This window comes from Pinus tabuliformis, chromosome 2_1 (assembly GCF_031772625.1).
Source record: "Pinus tabuliformis cultivar Carrire ecotype Pingquan chromosome 2_1, CPIR1, whole genome shotgun sequence".
In the NCBI taxonomy this organism is placed as follows: domain Eukaryota; kingdom Viridiplantae; phylum Streptophyta; class Pinopsida; order Pinales; family Pinaceae; genus Pinus; species Pinus tabuliformis.
This window is the reverse complement of record NC_142299.1, coordinates 310,867,595-310,892,755: the sequence shown is the minus strand read 5'-3', so window position 1 is coordinate 310,892,755 and position 25,161 is coordinate 310,867,595.

The following is a 25,161-nucleotide window of genomic DNA, read 5'->3' as shown; positions in this document are numbered from 1 at the left end:
CCCAAAGTAGTTTTTTAGTTGGGAGTTGGTTGGGAACAGTTGGGCCACGGGCACTAACAGGTGATCAGCAGGTAAAACCCGTGATCTGCACCCGAAAATAAGGAGTTTATATTTTTTTTAAGTGTTTTAATACATATACGCGGGTTGGGTGTACACAGACCCGGTATACACGCGTTTAACTCAGGGAAATGTCACGTATAAGGGATAAAACACTATTTTTTAAATTTTAGGACTAGGTCTGGAAGGAGGGGTTGCCCTAGGCTGTAAGTGCAACATCACAAACCATAAGAGTGAGATTTGGAGCTATAACAGTGACACCTATACAAGTTTGATCGTGGGAATAATCCAAGAAATCAACAAGTTTTGGGAAAGTTACTATAACTTTCAATCCGCACATCAGATTCAACTCACACTTGTGGAATTATAGAAACTACATATCACAGTATTGGAACAACCTTTTTTGGATCTAGAAGGTCTTAAACCTCCGACATATATCAATAAATCTTAATTCGTTCTAATTTTCTCCAAATTAAGGTACACAACTTACTAGTGACCTAACTATTCATTAGAAAATCCCATCTTTTTTAGTTGTAACAAAGAGGGAGGCTATTTTTATTTTCTGACATGCATCCAAAGAAACCTATTACACAAATTTTAACTCATAAAGGCCTATCCTTGACCCATGAAGGAACTAAATACTTAGAACATAGTTTATTTAAATTAGAGGATAAATTTAATGAAATGATGGTAGTATGTTGAAGAAGGTGGATTTCTCAAGTTCTCAAGAAAAGAATAAAAGATAAATAAAAAAGAAGATGAATGAAAATAATGAAGAAATACCAAATTCCATGATTGTTATCTTGGAAAATCTTCCTAAAAGGGATGTGAAGATATAAGGAGATCATGAAAATAAGGACAATAATTTTGTTGAGAATGAATCTCATATTTCTATCACAATTGGAGAGCACAAATGTTGAATCGTAAAACTATACTCATGAATTTTCAATCCAAAATCCATATCATCAGGGATTCAAGTCATCACCAAGGGAATACTACATTATAAATATTGATATGAGGAAATTTGATGGTAATGATCCTGTAACATGGATATTTTAAATGGAGAAATACTTTGATCTACACCAAGTGGCATCCTTACAAAAAGGTAAATGTTGCATCCATATTTTTATAACAAGACCAAAATATATGGTATCAATGGATTTGTGAAATAAAAAGGGATTCTATTATATCTTGGTCCATTTTTACTGAAGAATTGATAGCACATTATGGGGATATTAAGAATAACACATTCTTTAGTCAATTGGTAAATATTCAACAAAAAGGTCCTATTACAGAGCACATTCAAAAATTCCAAAACTTGAGTGTTAGAGTAAATATTATTTTATAGGATTACTCATTAGACCTATTTATGGGTACTTTTAGGGTCCTATAAGGGTCCTATAATTTATAGGATCTCAAGGTGATTGAGTATCTCACATTTTGAAAATTTCATATTGTTAATAGATCTCAATATTCAATTGATTTCCAAAAAAGAAAGAAAAGAAAAGAGGATATTTTAAAAAAGAGGAAAAGAACAAAAGAAAAAAATGAAAAGAAAAGAAAACCCCAAATATTGTTCAATTCATACAGTCTAAGCATGATTGAACAAATTTGAATTTCTATTGATAGGGTAGAAAATAAAGATCTTCCAAACAGTTTAAGCTTGGAAAATCAGTAGCTAGGTAGAAATGAAATTGGTTGAATTGTTCAATCTGGACCAATAGGGGAAATAAGTGATAGAGTAGGTTAGAAAAACAAAAAGGAGAAAGTAAAAAGGGGTCTACAAGTCCAAATGCGCCCTAAAAAAAAGGAAAAAATGTTAGATTAGAAACAAAAGGGTAAGTAGATTGAAAGAATTATAAAGGGAAAAGGACATGAAAATTTCTTTTAATGTTTTATTACATGTTTCATGTGTTTTTCCTAATATGGAAAAAGAAATTAAAAAAAAGGGAGATAGGGGTCCTATACCATACTCCTAACTTTATTCTATATGGTATACTCTACCCCCCATTTCATTTGCAATCCCACCACCCATGTGCCCATCACATCAACAAGTACCCACCCCACACCTTCCGTCAAATCCCCGTACCCAATGATTGATCCAATGGCCCATATGAGTTTCCACCCCCCACTCACCCTCTAAACATTAATACTTTGGGGGGGGGGGTGTCCAAAATCAGTGGTTTCGTTCCACTTACGTGTCACTCCCTCGTAGTTTCGCACCCCCCTCACTGATTCCACTTACCACTCCACAGGCCCTTTGGAAAGCATTTCCACCTTCAAACAAACCTCCCCTCTGTTGTGATCGTTCAACAATCCTGCCACTCCATGATGCCACTTTGTCTCATTCACCTATCACCTCCATTCCCACACTATACCATTGAACATTCAATTCACTGAACCGTTAGCCAATGGATCTACGCCAATCCATGCCACTGCAACGAGAACTTTCCGAAAATTACAAATGCATTACCTCTCACTCATTTACTGAATTTTGATGTGTCCTATTTACTTATAGGTGAAAGTGAAGGTTTTCTCAGGCATACACAGAGAAGCGGCTACCACAGTGAAATATTAACACAGTTGTAGAAAGTTGCACTGGTCTAAATTTAGCCAACATTCCCCTTCTTGAATCTCATTTTCTATTCATTGCAGTTCACCTGAAAATCCAAAGACAGTCCAGGTTTAAAATTTGTAGAAGATAACCATGACACCAAAGAAGAAAGAACATGAGTTGTTTAATCTAATGGTGCACCCACTAGTGGACTTGGACCATATTCCACTTGTAGACAAATATTTCAAGATACATGAAACACTAGCCGAATTTGACCTTTTGACATCTACTATTGGTGGGAGGATAAATTCATTGATGGAGTGGATGATATAGGACTTTGGGATACAAATTTTCCTTTCTACATTTTTCCCAAAACCCATACCTGCCCAGAATTAATAAGAAAATGCCAGTCCTACTATACCCCATAGTAAAGAGCAGTCATAGCCCCTGTAGGAGAAATATTTTTCTCCATTGATGCTAAATCAATAATGTAGATGATGCAAGCTCCTATCATTGAAGGAACCACTCCTTTTTCCCATGAAATCCTCAGTGAAATGTACCAGAGACTAGAATTTTCCAAAATAGCTAAAACCCTAGAACTCTTTATGACTGAATAGACCCCACTGCCTAGCAAAAATCCCCCATATTCCTCCTCTGCTTTCCCTGATAGAACCAGGCATATAGTCACTGTACTTTCATATATGCTAGGCTATTATTTAGATCAGTGGCTTGATGAGGCCATAATAGGTTTCCTATCCATATTGTCATCTGATGCAAAACCCTTTATCTTGTTTAATTTCAGTCAGTTCCTGGCAGATGCCATCCATGAGAAATTCATAAATTTCACCACAGAGGAAGTGTTTCTGTATTCTTCAGTATTAGTTTACATGTTTGTTTATCTTTAGGCAGACATATTTCAGTTTGTAATGAGCAAGCTAAATGAAGAAGGTGAATCTCAATCTATCATCTTCTGGACAACCTTGGTGATGAAGGATCAAAGGGACTTCGCATACAAAACCGTGATAGAGATGTTTTTTCATATAGATATGAGCCTCCTCAGTGGTACAACAAAACTCAGAATCAATGAAGAAATCAAAAGGATTATGCAGCTGACAGACCAAGCAAGAATAGGAGATTGGTACTTATACCAAAAATACACAAAATTAAGAGTATATGGATGTGAATTGGCCCCTTACAAGCTACAAAAGTTCCTCACCATGAGGATATTTGCATTAGAGTACATTAGGTAGATGATCCATGCATATGAAGTACATTTTGTAGCAACAAAAAAGAAGTCTCAATTTAGGATCAAATCCCAGATTGGCCCCTTTATTTGCAACAATAGGGCAACAGGTGGGGAGGCTGACAAGAAATTAAAAGAAATGAAGTTCACTCACAGCTTCACATGGTCCTATGACCCATGGGAAATCATCTCCAAGAAAATGGTGGAAAAAAAATCAATGCCTTATATTCACATTCACAGGCTTGAAATAGAAAAATTCATGAACCAGATAGAGTGGATGCCTAAAACCTTGCAAGAGGCTGAGGAGCAAACACTTTCTTCTTCAAGTGCACAGACTCCTAGACAATAAGAAAGGCAAAGTACAGAGGATAGAACAGACAAGGGAAAGGGACATGAAAAATAAACAACTGGGAAAAGACTGAGAGAAGATCAATCACCAAGGACTGATACTTCTATGAAAGAGTTCAAACTGAAATTTAGGAAAAGGGCTAGGATACACATGGACATCGACCTAGGCAAGGAATCACCACAACAAATAGTTATTAATCTCAGTGATGTTCCTGATTCATCTCCAGCAGGAAGTCAATCTTTCCCTACCACTCCAATCTTAGAAAAGCAACAAACTCTCCAAGTTTCCACATCTGCAAATGTAATAGGAGAAAGGGAGGAGACAATTTTTGATACCTTCAGAGAGATAAATATCATAAATGAAATATTGAAAAAGAGTACTTATGCTCAGTTTTGGAAGAAAAGTTCTACTTCCCAAGGCAGGCTTCTATCAACTTTCGATTCAGAGAAAGGAAAAATTCATATGGCATTCCTTGAGGCACAAACAACAGAGTCTAAAAATCTAGTTGATTATAAACAAAATTCTTTTGAGTTTGATGCCATAAGTGTTCATCCTATTGATCAGCTGGAAATGCATAAGAAAATAAGTGAGATGATTTCCTCCACTCTAACAAGTACCTCCATGAGTTTTTTTAAAATGTAGGTGGCTTTATCAAACACTCAATCTCAAATGAAGATGGAAAAGATTTCATCACAATCAAAAGATAATAGGATCAAGTCCTTGGAAGATTTAGTGGTGAAAATTGGATATGATCCATCAGATGTGAAAGAAGTAGAAGAAATTATTAAGAAGAAGGAGATGGATATAGTAGCCTTGAAGAAACAACTCAAAATGTCTGCCGCACATGATCCCTTGACCAAAGAAATAGAGGAAACAGAGAGTTAGAAGGTAGAAATGATGAAATTGATTATGGAGCAGTCACTCCAAATAAGAAAAATGGAAACGGATATGGAGAAGATGGTACAAGATAAGGAAAAAGCAACACAATCGACCATCCATACTATGGAGGCTCTTCCTCTTACGGTTGTTCCTATAGCTACTCCAACAAATACTACTACAAAGACAGGAATTAGTACAAAACAACTAGCCAGATCCATGGAGAGCATGAATCTTCAAACATAGGAAATCAAGAGACTTGAAACTCAAGGCAACATTCTACGGGACCAGATTAAAAGAACATAAAGTTCACATTCAGTAGAAATGCAAAGGGTAAGAACATTAATTGAAAAATTGCAGAAATCTAAAAAGGAATAATCAATTGGCAATACTCTAGGAAGGGTGAAGGAAATCATCTGGAACAATATCATCATGGCATGAATGAAATCTAGCCCAACATTCAAATTATATTTGAAGAGAAGGAGCTAGTTGAAAAAGCTAAGAAGGCTATTTCAACTACTAACCTAGAGATGGGAGACATGCCAACAACAACCAACAAAATCATCAAATTTCTAAATTCAAAGAACAGGTATGAGCTTGAAGAGATGGGAGTAGCAGACAGGACATAGACCATCCTACAGGTGAAAGAGGCATTAATAAAAAAGAACATGAATATACAACTTGAGGAGAAACATCGGAATTTGGAGCTAACAAGAAAAACATTTTTTAACAGAATTGAGCCTTTAACACAAAAGGGTCTTCCTTCTCTGTTTGTCATTAATGGAAAACTCATGACTAGAGAAGATTATGTCAAGAGGCTAAAAGACATAGAAAAGGATGTTGTCAATCTCTCTATTATAGGAGGTAGCATAATAGGAAAAACAATGTTGGAGGCTATCAACAATCCAATATATATTGAACATGAATTGAAACACGTTTTTACAGTAAAGACCACTTTTTCAAAGTACACTGAAACATATGAGATATACCGCATGATGATCAAATTCAAAATCCCAGATGAAGATGAATGGAGTGACTTGTGTGACTACGAAGAGGAACAGTACAAGTAGGATTGAAGGAACAACGCAAAGTTGAGTCAACACCCAGCCGATTCAGCAAAGCCAACACACCATATTAAAGAGTACCCAAAACAGCGGCTACAACATAATTAATTACCCAACAACGAAATTCAAGAAAAAAGGGGACCAGATGTCCAAGTTACCTCATCATGGCCACTTCGTGGTTACATTAGTCAAATTTTAGTTTTGTTGTAATTAATAACAAATTGCCAAGCCAAGTGTATATGGCAGTCATTGTAGATCTTAGTTAAATACTTCATGCATTGGAAGTGTTAGGGGTTGGACCCTAGCAATTGAAAGACTTTTTTCTTTTGGAGCACTGTAATTTTGGAGCTGGAGCATTGATAATAAAGACCGTTTGCAAGACACTTGAGTTATTTTTATCTCGTGATGTTTTTCTTTCTGTGTTAAATGTTTTGTTGTTTTCTACAGTATGCATCATTCAAATCTTCTGGTAAAACTAAAATTTTAGAGTAATATATGTTGTTAGAGAACCTTATTTCTGTCTGTGTTTACCATATACATGTTTTCCTCTAAAGTCTGGTTAAAAATAGTTAATTTCTTTTTAACCACTATTTTTTTCACCATTCTGTCATTTCATTCCTTATTGTGATTTAAAGATCCAGTAGAGATAGTTAGCTAGCCTTGTGAATGCTCTGAAAAAATTTGATGCTACAATCTAGCTGTTGACTCCATAGCCCAATGAAAAAGGTTTAAACAAGATCTACCCCAACCAACCAATCAATCAATTAATCACTCTTTTTTCTATATAACAAGCCTAAAATATTAAAATACTAAATATCAAAATCAAAATCTCAAATATACAAAGAGAGCCCTCTCTAACTCTAGGATGGCTAGATCCTAGACTCTAAAGTGGTTTGATGTGTCCTTTATGATCCTTTTTCTTTCTAATCTTAAAAATAATAGAGCAATAACAAGTACTTTAAAGGAAACCATCCAACATAATTTGTGTCTCTTAGAACCTAATTCTCTATAGCATGCTTTCAATCTACCAATTAAAGTTGAAAGTAAAAATATGGCTACTAGAAAATTGGTCACTAATAACTATAGAGAAAATTAGGCTCCCTTTCCTAAAGAAACAAGGTTGACTCCTCGAAAAATGGATGAAATAAGAGAAAAGGGACTATTTTTCAACTGTGATAAAAAGTATAGTAAAGGGAATCAATGCAATGAGAATAAATTATTCCACATCGATTGTGAAGGAAGAGAAGACCAAGAAGTGAAAAATTCACAAGATTTAGAGCTAGAAGAAACTAATTCAACAATTTGTTGTTATGAATTGTTGGAATCAGTACTCCACAAACCCTCAATATAGAAGGATATATCAAAAGGAAAAGAGTAACAATGTTAATTTATTTAGGTAGTACCCATAACTTCATCAATTACAAATTGGAAAATCTTCTTAATTATTTTGTATATCCAACACTAGAATTTCAAGTGATGATTGCAAAAGGTGGTAAGATAAATTATTCAAGGAAGTGTAATAAGATTAAGCTGAATATGGGGGATTATTTGTTGATTATTCCCATGATTTCAATTCAATTAGGTGGTGTTGATGTTGTATTATTGGTTCAATGGTTGCAACCATTGGGAACAATGGCCCTTAATTTCCAAGATCTTTTTGTAATATTTTTCTCATAAGGAAAGGAAATTGAGCTTAGAGGTATCCAAGGGGAACCCAGTAAAGTGATAAACTCTAATAGCATGACAAAATTTATAAAAAGGGACATCAAGTTGTAGTTGTGCAATTGTGTTAATCACATGTTCAAACATATATATTCTCTTCTCCAGTGGATCTTCAAAAATTTATCAACAATCATGCTAAGGTATTTGGAGATATGCCTAAGGGTGTTCCACCTATCTAAGAACATGAAAACGTTATTAATTTTCAACTTGGAAGTGTGCCACCTAACATTAGGCCTTACATATATCCACATGCCCAAAATAGTGATATTGAATGTATAGTTCAAGAAATGTTAGAGACATGCATCATTCATCCTAGTTAAAGTGCTTTCTCTACACTAGTGGTGATGGATATGAAAAGGGATGGTTCATGGTGTATGTGTCCAAAATATAGACAACTCAACAAAATGAAAATCAAATATAATTTTCCTATTCCTATCATTGAGGAATTATTAGATGAATTACAGAGAAAAAATTTCTTTACTAAGTTGAACCTTCATTTTGGATATCATCAAATCAAAATGAGGAAAGAAGACATTCCCAAAAAAACCTTTAGAAAACATGTAGGAAATTATGAGTTTTTGGTTATGTCATTTGAACTTACAAATGTACCTTCAACATTTCAAAGCTTGATGAATTCTATTTTCAAAACCTTAAAAATTTTGTGCTCATATTTTTTAATGACATACTAATGTACAAAAAAACTTGGGAATATCATATACAACACGTTGACAAGGTGTTGACAGTATTGGAAGAGAAACAAATATATTCAAAGCCATCCAATTGCGCCTTTGGGGTTCAAGAAGTGGAATATTTAGGTCATATTGTATCACACGATGGTGTTAAGGTGGATACTAACAAAATCAAACCTATAAGTGAATGGTCAATCCCAAATACCTTGAAGAAACTCATATGGTTCTTAGGATTGACAACATTTTACCACAAATTTGTTAATAATTATGGTAAAATAGAAGTTCCTCTAACAAAATTACTAAATAAGTAAGCATTTTCTTGGACTAAATAAGCAGCCAAAGGATTTGAATAAGTTAAAGAGGCTATTTATACAACTCTCACCTTGAAGACACCTGACTTCACAAAAATATTTATTTTGGAGTGTGATGTGTCAGGCCATGGAATTGGTGTATGTTTTATGCAAGAAGGAATACCGATTTCATTTGAAAGTAGTGAAATTAAAGGAAATAACTTACTCTATCTCAAATATGAAAAATAAATGTTGGTCATACTATATGCAGTTAATAAATGGTATCCATACCTAATAGGAAGACACTTAAAAGTAAAAACATATCATGATAATATAAATTACTTCTTGGAGAAAATATTATCTTCATAAGAGAAACAAAAATGGGTCATAAATATGTTGGGTTATGACTTTGAAATTATTTACACAAAAATGAAAACAAAATATTGTGGTAGATACACTTTTAAGGAAAGAGGAAGACACAAATGGTTTACTATTGGCTATTTTCATTCCACAATTTTATTGGGTGGAAGAAGAAAGGATAGAATGGAAGCACGATGAGAAGATATGAAAGGTCATTCAATATATACAATAGGACCCTTATGCCATAGAAAAATTACATGGAAAAATGAATTTTTATGGTATCAAGATCACTTATGCTTATGTAAGAATTATCAACAAAAACAAAAGTTCCTATTGGAATTATACACTTCTCCTATAGGAGGAAATTTAGGTTTCTTGAAGACATACCATAGGACAAAGAAATGTTTTTTGGGGAAGGTCTTAGAGTATATGCACAAAAATTTGTGGCAGAATGTATGGTATGCCAACAAAATAAAGGAGAGAATATTAAGATCCCATGGTTGCTTCAACCATTAGTCATACCAAGTCAGTGTTGGAAAGAAGTTTTGATGGATTTTATTATAGGTTTACCCAAATCTGAAGGAAAGAGTGTCATTATGGTAGTGTTATATTGAATGACAAAGTATCGACACTTTATTTCTCTTTATCATCTTCTTAAATCAAGTATTGAGGTAGAAGGCTTCATGAAAATAGTCCAAAAGATACATGGAATACCAAAGGTTAATGTAAGTGATAGAGATCCAATTTTCACTGGGAATTTTTGGATTGAATTATTTTCTTGTTTGCATACTTAATTGGCTCACATTTCATCTTACCATCCTCAATTTGATGGCCAACCTGAGATTGTGAATAAATGCTTAGGAGGATATCTATGTTTCTTTGCATCTGATAAAAAAATAAGGGTCAAATGGTTGTACTTGGAAGAATGGTGGTACAACACATCCTTCCAAACCTCAAAATTGTCACCATTTATGGCACTTTATGCATATCATCCTGGTTAAACAACACACACAAATAGATAGGAAAATTGAGATAACGAGTGATATCAATGTTATTCACAGTTATATGCATTACAATGTGTGTGACCATTATTTTTCATATGCCAAGTGGTCTCTTGGAATCCAATAATTGTTCCAATTCCACACCTAAAACCCTAAGCAGATTAGGTGTCCAAAATTCCCCCCTTAATATGAAGGAATATATACATTTCCAAGAAGAGAATTGTAATACAAAAATAGGAAAAATTTGCTCTCCCAAATGAAAATATAAGGTGGGAGAACTCGAGGTATAAACCGGTGTTGGTTTAAGGATGACCACCAACACTGGAACACTTAGTATAGTTTCCTAGAATATTTCCAAATCAGGAAAGAATCTAAAGGCTTATGCTAGAGAAACTTCCCCTTAATGTTGTGAAGAAGGAGGCCATTGAGATCTCAACCTGTAACACTTAGTGCAATTCCCGGAACAATTCCAAATATTGCAAGATTTTTTTAGCCTTCTGCTGGAGGAAGTGCCCCTAATGTTTTGAAAAGCAATACCATAAACATGGAAAAGGGAGGTCTCAACCTACAGAAAAAGGGAGAACCTCAACCTAAAAATGGAGGTATCAATCTGTGGTGGTTGAAGGAAGGCAACCAACCAAAGGAATTCTCATGGGGCATTACTTTGTCTCTAGCTACAACTTTGAATCTAATCCAAGTGGATATTAGTAGCCACTCGCCTTTTCCACTTGGACTCCCACCATTGTTTCTTTCAGTTTTTCAGTTTCCTTATTTGTAGCACAATTTAATATTTTTGGAAATTTTTTGGGTCCTGAACTTCCGGAGTCTAAGAAACCTGAGAGCAACATGGGTCACATATTGATGTTTCTCACTCAATAGTTGTAGTATTCAAATAGACCTTTCTAACGAGGTATTGTGCACATCAAACAGAGATCGTATTCCAAAGTTACAACCTCGGGAAGTTGACATACCAATTTACCCAAATGGGGCCCATAGTTTGGCACTTCATCTCCTAGGGTTAGTTTTTTGGATGTTTAGGGTTTTCCATTGCTTCTCAATAATAAATAGGCCTTGGATCCTCATTGTAACACAATTCAAAGGCATGTAGCTACCACATCTCTTCTCAAAGATAAGCTACCATTGCCCAAGCTAGTCTTATTTCCATTTTGATTGTAAGCATATTTCAGTATTTTATATTAATGAAATGAAGTGTTATTTCTACTACATCTTTGTGTTCATGGATATATATGTAATTTTTTGCGTTCCTGTTTAAATCCAGATTAGTGGTATCAGAGCGGTCTTCTCTTTCTCTATTTTTCTTTGCATGTCCCCAACGAGGTCGGGATATAAGGAGTTAGGGCTTGAACTGGTCAAACCTTTGCAAGACTAGCCTCACAAATCCAACGGCCTCCCATGGCAAATGAAAAGGAAGATGAGGGGGTAGGAGATCCTATCAAAATCTTGCTTGAAGAAGCCCTCGAGCAACAAAGGAACATGATGATGGAAAACTATGCCCAAATCCTTCAGCGGCTACCCAAGGGCGACACATTTACTTCTAGCAGCTACTCTAGAAGTGCCACACCATTTAAGGTACAAGTTAACATTGACATTCCCATATTTGAGGGTTAGATAGATGTAGACGATGTGGATAAATGGTTAAATCTGCTAGAAATATATTTTTCCATTCATGATTTTTCCAACCAGGAAAAGATCACATTTTCACTTCTCAAAGAAGCCCCTCACGTCAAGGACTGGTGGGAAACCTACTATGAGTAGAAGGATGAAAGCACGAACTCATTTCTTTCAACTGCACCCACTTGGAACTTGCTCTGGGATGCCATCAAGGAGCAGTACTACCCTATCGGGAGCTATGAGGGAAAATACATAAAGTGGACAATGCTGTGACATGGAAGGGACCAAGATGTGTCGGAGTTTACCAATGTTTTTCATACCCTTCACACGAAGTTGGGTATCAAGGATTATGAGAAGCATTTGGTTCTCAAATACCGTGGCTGCCTGCACAAATACATCCAGGACAAGATAGAATTCCTGGATGTCTCCTTACTCATCATGGCATACCGATATGCAGTCAAGATCGAGAAAATGTTTAAACAGAAGCAGTGAGACTTTGGATCTGCAAATCTGAAGCAAGGGAAAGGTGCCCCCAAACCGCAGAACAGAGAACAAAGCCACGATGGGGCGACCCAAGACAACTTGTCAAAGCTTCAAGCAAAGAACAATGCCACGAAGCCGAAGAAGTACACGGGAAAGTAGTGTGAGCTCCATAAGAGCTCCACTCACAACACAAGTGAGTGTTATCCAAGCAGTCACTGGTGGCCGAGCTAAAGGCTTCAGAATCAGATGCATGTTCTGACCCTGAGTTAGAACTTGACAAGGGGAAAGACAAAGGGAAGAAGATTATCAATGCAAAGCCTAGCACCATCGTTGCCACCACGAAGATCCAGAAGGAGGAACCAAAAGATCTAAAGGAGGAGGAGCACCTCTTCCATTTCGAGATGTGGGTAAAGGGTTCTCTGCTATAGTTCTTTGTCGACAGCAGGAGTCAGGAGACCCTCATCTCGGCAGAGGTCATGAAGTGACTGGGCTTACTAACCACAATGCATCCACAATTGTACACAATCAGGTGGCTTCACCAAGGACGAGATCTTCGCGTGAGCCAACAGTGTCGCCTTCTATACAACATCAAGCCCTTCATGGATGAGGTATTATGTGACGTTTCTCCTTTTGATGTTTGTGATGTATTATTAGGCCAACCATACTTATGGAAGCAACATGCTGTGTATGAGTCAAGGCCTCGTGCTGTTATTGTTACTTTGGGAAATAAGTTGTACAGGACACCAGAGGTAGCAGTGCGTACCACCATCTCTTTAGTTACTGCAAAACAATGCAGTAAGAACATTTCCAAAACCGAGAAATTTGTTTTCCTAATGATACGCCCTTAAGGAAAGAAGAAGACAATGGCCATGACCTTTAGAGAGGGTCCCTCTGCCGACAACAATAGATGGACAATGTCATGTAGGAGTACGAGGACATCTTCACCTCCCCCGCAGGGGTGCCTCTTCACAGTCAGGTCAAGCACTCCATCGATCTGACCCTAGCTGTGCCATTGCCCAATGGACAAATCTATCGGCACTCTGTTATGGATAACGAAAAAATCAAGAGGCAGATTCAGGAGCTGGTGCAAAAAGGTCACATATGTATGAGTTCATCACCCTATGGGAGCCTGATCATATTGGTATAGAAGAATCATGGGACTTGGAGACTCTATATTGATTATCGGGTGCTGAACAAGATCACTATTCGAAATAGGTACTCGATCCCATGGATTGATGACCTTCTAGACCAACTGAAGGGGGGAAAATATTTTAGCAAGATCTAATTGAAATAAGGATATCACTGGGTACCGATCAAACCCTTCGATGTGTGGAAAACTTCCTTCAAAGCCAAGGAGGGCCTTTTTGAATGGTTGGTTATGCCTTTCAGGTTGAAGAATGCTCCTGCAGCCTTCATGAGGTTGATGGATGACATCTTGAAGCCATTCACCAACTAATTTTTAGTGGTATACATGGATGACATCTTGATCTTCAGCCAGAGCTGGGAAGAGCACCTCCAACACATTCGACAGGTTCTCCAAACATTGTGGCAACACAAGCTATGTGCTAATTTGGAGAAATGCACTTTTGGCATGACCCAAGTTCAGTATATAGGATACATTATTGATGAACGGGGGGTGTATGTGGATTGAACCAAGATCCAAGTCATTCAGGATTTTCTAGCTCCAACCACTGTAACAAAGCTCCACATATTTTTGGGTATTGCCAATTTCTACTATAGGTTCATGTTGGGATTCTCTCATATCACTTGGCCCTTGAGTCAAGTCACCAAGGGCAGAGAGAAAGAAAATTTCTTTTGGTTTGAATCTCAACAGAAGGAATTCATAGAGTTGAAACATCGCCTCTACTCTACACTAGTGCTCACAACTTGCAACAACCATTTGAGATCGAGACAGATGCCTCTGACTATGCTATTAGGGTAGACCTTACTCAACAGGGGCATCCAATGGCATATCACAGTGAGGAACCTTTAGACACAGTCCAAAAGTATCCCACTTATGACAAAGAGATGTATTCCATTATGCAGGCCTGCTGGCAATGGAAGAATTACATTCTGGGGAAGGAAACGGTCATCCACACAGACCATCGACCCTTGTAGTTCATACAGACGCAAGGGAAGTTGTAGAATGATCACCATCAGAAGTGGTCCACATATTTGCAAAAATTCCATTTGAATATCAAGTATAAGAAAGGTAGCACCAATAATGTTGCAGACTGCCTCAGGCAACCACCAATCATGGCATTAACCACCATGCTACACTCTTGTGGGCACGAGACTTCTGATTGGCCACTTCTCTACAAAAACGACCCAAAATTCACCCACACATACCATACACTCTTGGAGGGTCAACAAGTTCCATATTTTCACCTCCAAGATGTCTAGTTATGCCATCTGGGACACCTTTGTGTTCCTTCAAGGGAGCGTGCCAAGATGATTTGGGAAGCGCACTACAGTTGGGCCACTGGGGATTTCGGGGTCGGAAAAACAATGGAAGTACTGTAGAAGTATTTTTTTTGGCCTAATCTTTGACAGGATGTCGGGAAGTACATCAAATCTTGCACTGCCTGCTCCATTGCTAAACTGACCATCAAGAAACAAGGCCTCTATAATTCGCTGCCTACCCCTAGTTGACCTTGGAAATCCATCTCCATGGATTACATGTCGGGCCTTCCTTCTACTAAGAATGGAAATGAATCTGTTTTTGTGGTCGTCGACATATTCTCGAAGATGGCAATTATGGCGACCTGCAAGAAGAATATCACAACATAATCCATTGCTAAACGCTTCTTTGAATGAGTGTGGGTACACTTTAGGATCCCATGGTCTATCATCTCAGATCAAGATAGCAGGTTCCTTAGTACATTTTGGTCCAATCTTTGGTTGATGCTGGACACCAAGCTCAATAAGTCCACAACTTTCCATCCCAAAACTGATGGCCAAACAAAGGTCGTTGTAGGTTTTAACCCCGTACAGAAGCTATGTACATACAAATTCTAAAACAAAGAAAATAAACAATGCGAGCGCATAACACATAAAACACATATACATAGAGATTTTCCCTTGGATCCCAAAACTGGGACTACCAGCTTGATTTTTCATTATGTTCCTTTAAATGTTAGAATACATATTTATACATTCCGAAGCATCGAATACCATGGAACAAAAACCATCACGTCCAAAACCATGCACGAAACCATAATTAGGTCTGCCCAACTTAATATAGGGTCCAAAAAAAATTTCCCTGGGGAACTACCCCGAACCCTTTAGAGGGGGGCTAACTGCCCCCCTCAAACCCCCTGTGACCGCCCCACTACACAGTTGGTGCAATGAAGGGGGGGTTTCGCCCCCTCCAACCCCCCTGTTAACTAGGGAGGATAGTCATGGAAAGAATATAACACAACCCAACATTCTCCCACTTGTTGTATTATTTCCACAGGAGATCTTAGACATTTATCCATCCCTGAAACGCCCATTGTTTCTCTACACCAAGAGAACTTCTCAGAGCTCACATATTTTGTTAATACATCTGTAGTATTTTTCAAAGTGTCCACCTTTATCAACAACACCTTTTTGTCTTCTATCATATCCCTCACAAAGTGATACTGAACATCAATGTGCTTTGCCTTTGAATGGTGAACAGGGTTCTTTGCCAAGAAAATTTCACTATGGCTGTCATAGTCTATCCTTATAACTCCTAGTCCATACCTCTTGTGGAGTCTTATCCTCCAACGCTGATGAAGGTGATCTATTGACCAAGTAACATGTTGTCTCCACTGCCTTTGCCCAGAATTCCTGTCCTAACCTGGCACCACTGAGCATGCTTCTTGCCCTTTCCATCAACATCTTGTTCATTCTTTCCGCAACTCCATTTTTCTCAGGTGTGTATGGAGTAGTCTTCTGCCGTGCTATACCACACTTCTTAAATAATTCTTCAAATTCCTTGTTGCAAAACTCTTCGTCGTTATTTGAGCTCAACACTTTTATCTTCTTCTCTATCTGGTTTTCCACTAGAGCCTTAAATTCTTTAAACCTGTCAAAGACTTTAAATTTCTTATTAAGGAAATATATCCATGTATTCCTTGAGAAATCATCTATAAATGATACATAGTACACAGAATTACCTAGTGATGGAACCTTCACATGTCCAAACACATCACTATGCACAATCTCTAATATTTGATATGCCCTCTTACCACCAAAGGGGAAACTCACCCGACTCTACTTCCCATATACACAATTTTCACAGAAATCAAAATCAAGAGAGATATCACTCATACCTTCTACCATACCTTACCATGAAGTAATCAAAGGCCCTTCTCTCCAATATGTCCAAGCCTTTGATGCCACAACATGGTATTCTCTCCAAAGACCACTAGATTTTCTACTCCACTTTGAGGAACCACATAACTGTTGCACCCATCAACAACAATGCTACCTTGCAACTTGTACAGAGTTCCAATCTGAACTCCATACATCAATACCAGTGCTCCCCAAACCATCTTGCAGGTATCCTTCTTGAACATTGTTTTTAAACCTGCATCATCCAGCTTGCTTACAAAAATAAGATTTTTGGCCAATGCAGGAATATGCAAAATACCTGGAAGTGTTCTAACCATTCCACCTTGCAACTTCAACTTTATTTTTCCACGACCAACAATTCTAGCCTTCCTATCATCCCCTAAGAAGACATCACCACCATCGTATTTTTCATACTTGCATAACCACTCTCTATGGGGAGTGAAGTGACAGGATGCACCTGAGTCAATCAACCATGCCTCATGATCTACATGTGTACTTGAAGAAGCCAAGTACACATCCCCACCTTCATTTGAGGTGGTTTTCGCCTCTGCAGAAGGAGCATCATCAGATCCCTTTCATTTGTCAGGAGCTTTAGATTTACAATCCCTTTTGTAGTGCCCTTCCTTTTCACATTTACAACAAACCACCTTCACAGGTTTTCCTAGAGATTTAGATCTCCCACTCGATGAATTATTTCTGTTTATGTTCTGGGACTGTCCTCGTACAGATAAGGCATCACCATTCTGACTCTCCATATTTTTCCATCTCATCTCCTCGGTTAGCAAGGATGAGACTATTTCATCAAACTTCAAGGAAGTTGCATTGCTACCTATTGCAATAACCAGACTATCCCACGAATCTGGTAGAGAACACAACAAACTGATGCACTTATCTTCATCTAAAATTCTAATATCAACAAATAATAATTGACTTACCACAGTATTAAATGCGTTCAAATTCTCTGTCACCGAGTCTCCATCTTTCATCCTCAGGTTATAAACTTTTTCAGTAGGAACAGTCTATTCACTAGAGACTTAGATTGGTCCAAAGTCCCTAACTTTTCCCACAAAGCCTTAGCCATAACTTCCCCTAATACATTCAACAATACTAAATCTGAGACACACAATTGTATTGTGCTCTTTGTGTTCTGATCCAACTTCTTCCATTCTTCATCAAAGACTCTCATTGGTTTAGTACCCAGATCTACTGTGATCCACTGATCTTTATCCACCAATAGATCCTCTATATTGAGTTTCCATAACTCAAAAATCTGACCATTAAATTTCTTGATCTCTATCTTTCCACTACTCGCCATCTTCTTGCACCACCAGAATCGATCCCAAAGATCTCCCACTGAACAGGGTCTACCACAGGCCCGAGCGAAACCCCTCAGCAACAAAGGCATCCCCTTGAAGCCAAAACAACTATGATACAAAATGTAGATTTTAACCCCATACAAAAATTACCTGCATACGAATTCTAAAACATTGAAAATAAACAATGCGAGAGCATAAAACATAAAAAACATATACATAGAGATTTCCCCTGGATCCCAAAACCGAGACTACTAGCTTGATTTTTCTTTATGTTCCTTTCAATATTACAATACATATTTATACATGCCGAAGCATCCAATACCATGGACTGAAAACCATCACGTCCAAAACCATGTGCGAACAGAATACACAAAACCATAGGTAGGTCCGCCCAACCTAATATAGTGTCACAAAAATTTTCCTCAGGCCACTGCCTTGGACCCCGTAGAGGGGGGATAATCTCCCCCCTCAAACCCCCAGTGACCCTCCCACTACGCAGCCAGCACAATGAAGGGGGCGCTTCGCTGCCCCTTTAACCCCCCGGTTAACTAGGGTGGCTAGTTGTGGAAAGAATATAACACAACCCAATAGTCGTCAACAGGATGATCGTACACATTCTGCTCACGTACAAATCAAAGCATCCATGCACATGGGATGAGAGCCTCCCCTATGTTCATCACAGCTATAACCGGGCTCTCCATAGCTCGACTGGCTACAACCCTTTTCAGGTGGGCTTGGGATTACAACCATTATGTCCCATTGATGTGGCCATGCCATTTGCAGCTACTCAGGCAGACTCAACTCATGTCTAGTTCAAAACTGATAAGGCAAACAACTTCATTGATCACATCCAAAATATCCGCTAGTAGGTCCATGACATTTTGGAGAAATCAAATGCCAAGTACAAGCAGCGACATGATCAACATAGGGTGCCACACAAGTTTTAGGTGGGTGACAAAGTCTAGTTGCATTTGTAAAAGGAACGCCTTACTGGAGCCTATCAGAAAATCAAACCACTTTGATATGATCATTACACCATTACCAAGGCTGTGGGAGACAATTGATATGAGCTTAGCCTTCCCCCATTCATTGGCTCACATTTAGTGCTCAATGTGGACTGCCTTTGACCATACTTCCCACCATTGCTAGACACATCAGACATTGCAGAACAACTCACATATACAGAGTTAAATCCAGATTGCATGGAACAAGCCACAACTGATCGGATCATGGACACATAGATCATGAACACCTGAAAATAAAGGATCAAACTATATAGAGTTGTCAAAGCCGGCCAACTCCTTCACCAGGGCAGGTGGCTCACTAGGGACCAAGTTCAACATATGTTTCCTCATCTCATGGAGGAACTCAACGCAATGGGGACCATTGCTTCCTAAGTGGGGAGGAATGATCCAGGTGGATATTGGTGTCCACCCACCTATTCCACTTCGACCCCCACCATTTTTTCTTTCAGTTTTTCAATTTCCTTATTTGTAGCACAATTTACTATTTTTGGCAATTTTTGGGTCCTGAACTTCTGAAGCCATTTTGAGGCCTTAAATGACATTTTTTTGGGAAAACTGAGAGTAACATGGTAGTACCTTGATGTTTCTCTCTCAAAAGTTGTAGTCCTTAGATAGATCTTTCTAATGAGGTATTGTGCGTGTCAAATGGAGATCTATGCCAAAGTTACGACCCCAAGGAGTTGATGTACCAATTTACCCAAACAGGGCCCATAGTTTGGCGCTTCATCTCCAAGGGTTCGGTTTTTGGATGTTTAGGGTTTTCCATTGTTTCTCAATAATAAATAGGCCTTGGAGCCTCATTATAACATAGTTCAAAGCCATGTAGCCGCCACATCTCTTCTTAGAGATAAGCTACCATTGCCCGAGATAGTCTTATTTCCATTTTGTTTGTAAGCATATTTCAGTATTTGACATTAATGAAATGAAGTGTTATTTCTACTGCATCTTTGTATTTATGGTTATATCTGTAATTTTTTGCATTCCTGTTTAAATCCGGATCAGTGGTATCAAAGTAGTCTGCTCTTTCTCTGTTTTTCTTTGCATGTCCCCAACGAGGTCGGGATATAAGGAGTTAGGGCTTGAACTAATTTAACCTTTGCAAGACCAGCCTCACAAATCCCTACGACCTCTCATGGTGGATAAAAATAAAGATGAGAGGGAAGGAGAGCCTATCAAAATCTTGCTCGAGGAAGCCCTTGAGCGACAAAGGAATGCAATGATGGACAACTTTGCCCAGATGCTTCAGCGACTACCCAAGGGCGATGCATTTACTTCCGATAGCTACTCTGGAAGTACCAAACCCTTTAAGGTACACGTTAACTTTGACATTCCCATATTTTAGGTTCAGGTAGATGCAGACGCTATGGATAAATGGTTAAATCCTATAGAAGGATATTTTTTCGTTCATGATTTTTCTAGCCGGAAAAAGATCAGTTTTGCACTTCTCAAAGCAGCCCCCCACGTGAAGGACTGGTGGGAAACCTACTGTGAGGAGAAGGATGAAAGTACGAACTCACTGCTTTTAGCTGCACCCACTTGGAACTCATTTTGGGATGCCATCAAGGAGCAGTACTACCCTATTGGGAGCTATGAGGATAAATACATAAAGTGGACAACGCTGTGATAGGGAAGGGACCAAGATGTGCTAGAGTTTACCAATTTTTTTCATACCCTTCACACGAAGTTGGGTATCAAGGATTCTAAGAAGCATTTAGTTGTCAAGTACCATGGCTGCCTGCACAGATACATCCGGGATGAGATGGAATTCCTGGACATCTCCTCGCCAGGCACGACATATCAATATGATGTCAAGATCGAGCAAGAGTTTAAACAGAAGAAGTGAGACTTTGGATCTGTCAATCCGAAGCAAGGGAAAGGTGCTCCCAAACCACAAAACAAAGGATAAAGAAAAGGTGGGGTGGCCCAAGACAACTCGTCAAAGCCACAAGAAAATAATAACACCGCGAAGCGGAAGAAGGACACAAGAAACTGGTGTGAGTTCCATTAGAGCTCCACTCACAACACAAGTGAGTGTTGGGCCAAGCAGTCATTGGTGGCTGAGCCAAAGGCTTCGGAATCAGATGAATTTTCTGACTCTGAGTCAGAACCCGACAAGGGGAAAGACAAAGGGAAGCAGATTATCGATGCAGAGGCTAGTGCCACCGTTTCCACTGGGAAGATCCAGAAGGAGGAGCCCGAAGATCTAGAGGAGGAGGAGCACCTCTCCCACTCCCAGATGTGGGTAAAGGGTTCCATCATCTCGGTAAAGGTTGTGAAGTGGCTAGGCTTACCGACCACAACACATCCACAATCGTACACCATCAGGTGGCTTCACCAAGGATGTGATCTTTGTGTGAGGTAGCAGTGCCACCTTCCATACAACATCAAGCCCTTCATAGATGAGGTATTATGTGGCATTGCTCCCCTTGATGTTTTTGATGTATTATTAAGCCAACCATAATTATGGAAGTGACATGTTGTGTATGAGTCAAGGCCTTGTGCTGTTATTGTTACTTTGGGAAATAAGTTGTACAGGATACTGGAGGTAGCGTCGCCTACTACCATCTCTTTGGTTACGACAAAAAATCTATTAAGCTCATTTCCAAAACTAGGAAATTTGTTTTCCTGATGATACACCCTCAGGGAAAGAAGAAGACTGTGGCCACGACCTCTAGATAGGGCCCCTCCAAACAACAGCAATAGATGGACAAGGTCATGGAGGAGTACGAGGAAATATTCACCTCCCCCAAAGGGGTGCCTCTGCACTGTTAGGTCAAGAACTCCATCGATCTGACCCCAAGTGTCCCACTACCCAATGGACCAATCTATCAATGCTCCATTCTAGAGAACGACAAATCAACACATAGATTTAGGAGCTGGTGTAGAAAGGTCACATCCGTCTGAGTTCATCACCCTGTGGGAGCCCAATCATGTTAGTACAGAAGAAGGATGGGACTTGGAGACTCTGTATTGATTATCGGGCGCTAAACAAGATCACTGTCTGGAATAGGTACCCGATCCCATGGATTGATGACCTTCTAGACCAACTGAAGGGGGAAAACATTCTAGCAAGATTGACTTGAAAGATATCACCAGGTACCAGTCAAACCCTCTGATGTGTGGAAGACTATCTTCAAAGCCAAGGAGGGCCTTTTCGAATGGTTGGTTATGAATTTGGGTTGACGAATGCTCCTGAAACCTTCATGAGGTTGCTGGATGACATCTTGTGGCCATCCACCAACTCATTTGTAGTGGTATACTTGGATGACATCCTGATCTTCAGCCAGAGTTAGGAAGAGCACCTCCACCACATCCGACAAGTTCTCCAAACACTACGACAACACAAGATATGTGCTAATTTGGAGAAATGCACTTTTGGCATGACCCAAGTTCAGTATCTTGGATCCATTATTGATGAACGGGGGGTGGAAGTGGATTTAGCCAAGAACCAATTCATTCAGCATTGGCCAACTCCAACCACTCTGAAAGAGCTCCGCATCTTTCTTAGTCTTGCCAATTTCTACCGCATGTTCGTGTTCGGATTCTCTCATATCACTTGGCACTTAAGTCAAGTCACCAAGGGAGGAGTGAAAGGAAAATTCTTTTGGTTTGAATATCAACAGAAGGCATTCACAGAGTTGAAACATCGCCTCTTCTCTGCACCAGTGCTCACATTACCAGACTTGCAACAACCATTTGAGATTGAGACAGATGCCTATGACTATGCTATTGGGGCGGTCCTTACTCAACAGGGGCATCCAATGGCATATCACAATGAGACAATTTCAGACACAGTATGAAAGTATCCCACTTATGACAAAGAGATGTATTCCATTATGCAGGCCTGCTGACAATGGAAGCATTACATTTAGGGGAAGGAAACAATCATCCACATAGACCTTCGACCCCTGCAGTTCATAGAGATGCAAGGGAAGTTGCAGAATGATTGCCATCAGAAGTGGTCCACATACTTGCAACAATTCCATTTGACTATCAAGTATAAGAAGGGCAGCACCAATAATGTTGTAGACTGCCTCAGCCGACCATTGATCATGGCGTTAACCACCGTGCTCAACTCTTGTGGGCACGAGACTTCTGATTAGACACTTCTTTACAAAAGCGACCCAGAATTCGACCACATATACCAGACACTCTTGAAGGGTCAAAAAGTTCTAGATTTTCTCCTCTAGGATGCCCTGTTATGTCACCTAAGACACCTTTGTGTTCCTTCAAGCTAGCATTCCAAGATGATTTGGGAAGAGCACTACAGTCAAGCTGGTTCATATTTTGGGGTCGAGAAAATGGTGGTAGTATTGTAGAAGTATTTATATTGGCTGAATCATTGATAGGATGTCGGGAAGTACATCAGATCCTGCACTACCTACGCCATTTCCAAACCGACCATTAAGAAGCAAGGCCTCTATACTCTGCTGCCTACCCCTAGTCAACCTTGGGAATCCATCTCCATGGATTACATGTTGGGCCTTCCTTCTACTAAGCATGGGAATGACTGTTTTTTTGTGGTCATCGACAGATTCTCGAAGATGGCAATTATGGTGGCCTGCAAGAAGAATATCACAACAGAAACCACTACTAAACTCTTCTTTAAATGAGTGTGGCTACACTTTGGGATCCCACAGTCTATCATCTCATATCGGGATAGCAGGTTCCTTAGTACATTTTGGTCTAGTCTCTGGTCGATGCTGGACACCATGCTCACTAAGTCCATAACTTTCCATCCCCAAACTGAAGGCTAGACAGAGGTCATCAACAGGATGATCGTACACATTTTGCACATGTACAACTCAAAGAATCCACGCACATGTGATGAGAGCCTATGCTATGTTCAACACTACTATAACCAGACTCTCCATAGCTTGACTGGCCACAACCCTTTTCAGGTGGTCTTGAGATTCTAGCTACTATGTCCCATTGATGTGGCCATGCCATTTGCAACTACTCAGGCAGATTTGACTCATGTCCAGTTAGAAACCGATAAGGCAAACAACTTCATTGAGCACATCCAACATATTCGCTAGCAGGTCCACGATGTTTTGGAGAAATTTGGGTGCCACACAAGTTTTAGGTGGGCGACAAAGTCTGGTTGCATTTGCAAAAGGAATGCCTTAGCATAACCTATCGGAATCTCAGACCACTCCGATATCGTCCTTACACCATTACCAAGGCTATTGGAGACAATGAATTTGAGCTCAACATTCCCCTTTCCTTGGCCTGCACCCAGTGTTCAATGTGGACCGCCTTCGACCATACTTCCCACCATTGCTAGACACATCAGACATTGCGGAACAAATCACACCTACAGAGTTAAATCCAGAAATGCCAGACCTCCGCCTAGCAACATATCCAAAGAAGAAGCCATAGCCCTAAAAAACATCAAGAATAACAAAAACATTATAATCTTAAAAGATGACAAAGGAAATGCCACTGTTATCATGGATAGAACAGATTATGATCATAAAATGGAAGAACACCTAAACAATAGTGGTTGTTATAGAGTTCTGAACAAGGATCCTAGCAGCAAAATCCTTCGCCAAGTAAGTAACAAAATTAAAAACTCCTCTCTTGATGCCACTATTAAGAACAAATTAATCCCTAATAATGCTATTATCCCTAGGATTTATGGAGTGCCTAAAATCCATAAAACTGATGTTCCATTAAGACCCATAGTAAACACTATAGGATCACCCACTTATTGGTTAGCAAAATATCTTGCGAACAAACTTAGACCTTTATCCGGTAACACTCCCTCTTATATCAAAGATTCGGCTTCCTTCATAGAATGGATCAAAAACCTAGAATTTAGTGACAATGACCTAATGGTTAGCTTTGACGTAGTGTCTCTCTACACTATGATTCCAGTAGATGAAGCCTTAGAAGTATTGAAGAAAATCATAGACCTTGAAATGGTGGAAATAATAGGCATTTGCCTTAAATCTTCATACTTCAGTTTCAAGGGAAAAATCTATGAGCAAACACATGGCGTTGCAATGGGCTCTCCATTATCACCATTGATTGCCAATCTATACATGGAACACTTTGAGCATATGGCCCTTAGGTCTTTCCCCTTTACCCCTGAAGAATGGAAACGATATGTAGATGACATTTTTGCTAAATGGAGCCATGGTTTGGACAAACTTAAGGAATTTTTATCTCATATAA